General features: G+C 48.5%; 1 non-coding gene across 1 annotated transcript; it reads left to right on the top strand.

Moving 5' to 3' along the window:
- Nucleotides 1–1,917: 1,917 nt before the first annotated feature.
- Nucleotides 1,918–1,992, top strand: Trnaf-aaa. The gene has a single exon. It is a non-coding gene; the product is annotated as a tRNA-Phe (tRNA).
- The last annotated feature ends 1,145 nt before the right edge of the window (nucleotides 1,993–3,137 follow it).

Below are 3,137 nucleotides of genomic sequence, written 5' to 3'. Positions count from 1 at the left end.
GGTCTCCGAGCTGATAGTCCATGCTGCTGCAAACGTTGTCGAACTGTTAGTGCAGATGGTTGTCTTGCAAACGTCCCCATCTGTTGACTCAGGGATCGAGACGTGGCTGCATGATCCGTTACAACCATGCGGATAAGATGCCTGTCATCCCGACTGCTAGTGACACGAGGCCGTTGGGATCCAGCACGGCGTTCCGTATTACCCTCCTGAACCCACCGATTTCATATTCTGCTAACAGTCATTGCGTCTCGTCCAACGCGAGCAGCTATGTCGCGATACGATAAACCGCAATCGCGATAGGCTACAATCCGACCTTTATCAAAGTCGGAAATGTGATGGTACGCATTTCTCCTCCTTACACGAGGCATCACAACAATGTTTCACCAGGCAACGCCGGTCAACTGCTGCTTGTGTATGAGAAATCGGTTGGAAACTTTGCTCATGTCAGCACGTTGTAGGTGTCGCCACCGGCGCCAATCTTGTGTGAATGCTCTGAAAAGCTAATCATTTGCATATCACAGCATCTTCTTCCTGTCGGTTAAATTTCATTTCTGTAGCACGTCATCTTCGCGGTGTAGCAATTTTAATGGCCAGTAGTGCACTTTGAGTGCAGCGAGGTTCAACGCCGCACCTAGCTGACGCTTCGGGCACTGAATTCATCATGTTGGACATTTGCCAGGACGCTATTTCTCGTTTTTGCTGAGATATTCTGGCAGTAAATTACTGTGGCTCAGTAGGTTATGTTCAACGTACCTCAGTTATATTCGTGTTTCGCTTGCAATCCACCAACAAACAATAAAATGTAAAAAAGAGATATGGTATGGAGGTGATGCTTCAGAGCTTTAAATGTTGCCGCGCGGCTACCACGTAACTATATCACGGAACTGTACTGCTTAAAAGAATTACGGGAACACCTGTATCACCATCCGGTACGTTAAATGTATTTTGATGCAGGTGGTACCTGTGGTCATGTATTGTATAGCTTGAGATCTTCGCTTTCTGTGTGAGCAACAATTAAAGTCTTTCGCCATAGCTCGGCTGTGTTATGCATTACACTGTCAGGTGGCCCCTGCGAAGGATGTGACTACCCGTGTCGCTGCGTGCTCTAGAGAAGTACAAAATGGTTCAACTGGCTCTGAGCACTATGGGACTTAACATCTGAGGTCATCAGTCCCCTAGAACTTAGAACTACATAAACCTAACTAACCTAAGGACATCACACACATCCATGCCAGAGGCAGGATTCGAACCTGCGACCGTAGCGGTCGCGCGGTTCCAGATTGAAGCGCCTAGAACCGCTCGGCCACATCGGCCAGCTAGTACACAGACGGCCGTTGGCATTTGTGTGTGCTGTATTCAACCAACGCCCCGTCCTCACAGCTTTACTTCTGCCAGTACCTCGTCTCCTCCCTTCCAAACTTTACAGAAGCTCTCCTGCGAACCTGCTGAAAATCTCATTCTGGAAACATCCCCCAGGCTGTGGCTAAGCCATGTCTCCGCAATATCCTTTCTTTCAGGACTGCTAGTTCTGCAGGTTCGAAGGGGATTCTGTAAAGTTTGGAAGGTAGGAGACGAGGTACTGGCAGAAGTAAAGCTGTGAGGACGGGGCGTGAGTCGTGCTTGGGTAGCTCAGTTGGTAGAGCACTTGACCGCGAAAGGCAAAGGTCCCGAGTTCGAGTCTCGGTCCGGCACACAGTTTTAATCTGCCAGGAAGTTTCATATCAGTTCGCACTCCGCTGCAGAGTGAAAATCTCATTCTGGAAACATCCCCCATGCTGTGGCTAAGCCATGTCTCCGCAACATCCTTTCTTTCAGGAGTGCTAGTTCTGTAGGTTCGCAGGAGAGCTTCTGTAAAGTTTGGAAGGTAGGAGACGAGGTACTGGCAGAAGTAAAGCTGTGAGGACGGGGCGTGAGTCGTGCTTGGGTAGCTCAGTTGGTAGAGCACTTGCCCGAAAAAGGCAAAGGTCCCGAGTTCGAGTCTCGGTCCGGCACATAGTTTTAATCTGCCAGGAAGTTTCATTTCAATTCTTGTTATGTGAATGAACGAGAATGTAACGATCGTTATTTGCGTGCGGAAATTGTGAAAGATAAATGTATAAATTTAGAACAAACCCAGTCGTCAGCAGATTTCGAAAGTCTTGTTCCTCTAATTCTTTTGAGCAGTGTGTATAAAATTACCGTTATTTGTTTATTCGAGGCAGAAGCATCTCGGCGTTCCAAAGAGATAAAAGTGAGCTTATATGTAAAACAATATGCAGTAATTATGCGAAATCACAGTAAATCAAAAAGGTCTGTAAGCAAAATCGTTACGATAAGAATAGAACAAACGCACGGCTAAAAGTGTGTCGCATGTGGTGCTCCCGCCATCGCCAGTTTGTGTTGCGTTACCTCTTGTGCAAGATATACACAAGCGAAGGTACCTGAGTACATCAAGACATGCGAATAGTTCTGATTTATGGACTGTATAGTGGCCCCACCGCCTGACCCCAGAATACGTGGTACTCCTATGATGGCGAATACATCGAGAAGGCACGGATGGTAGGAGGGGTGGTAGAGCACGAGATTCGCTCCACATAAGGGAAGATCGAGTGGGCGTCAACACCAACAACCACGTAGCTTTTTGAAACTGCCTAGCAAAATCAACATGGACCGTCTCCCACAGGTGGCTAGCGTTGGCCCATGGTGAGAAATATCGCGCAGAGGCCGCTTCATTACGGGGGCAGCCACGACAGGAATAGCAGGTGCGTCCAATGTTAGCGTCAATGCGGGGACAATAGTTATGATCCCGGGCCAACGTTTCCAGATGCGTTATTCCCCAATGCGACTCATCAAGGAGCTGGAGGGTATGGGGGCGGAGTGATGACCAGGCGTTCAGATCTTTTCGTGCCAACCTTAAGACGCCCTTGGTGGCATTGAACGGGCATCCAACGTGCAATAACTGCGAAGGGCAATGTTATAAACATGTTCTCGTCTCCTCTTCTGTACCACAAATAACATTTTGCGCAAGACCAGGTCACTAGGAAGACGCTGTGGCTACCTCACTTGCCGTTAGTCGGAATTCGTCAAGGATGCTGTTGACCCAGGGACAACAGGAAGCCAGAACATGGCGTCTGCGTTGGCATATTGGAAGGTGCAGC

The sequence above is a fragment of the Schistocerca piceifrons genome, chromosome 1 (assembly GCF_021461385.2).
Source record: "Schistocerca piceifrons isolate TAMUIC-IGC-003096 chromosome 1, iqSchPice1.1, whole genome shotgun sequence".
Classification (NCBI taxonomy): domain Eukaryota; kingdom Metazoa; phylum Arthropoda; class Insecta; order Orthoptera; family Acrididae; genus Schistocerca; species Schistocerca piceifrons.
Note: the sequence above shows the minus strand (reverse complement) of the source record. Positions and strands in the feature narration are given on the sequence as shown.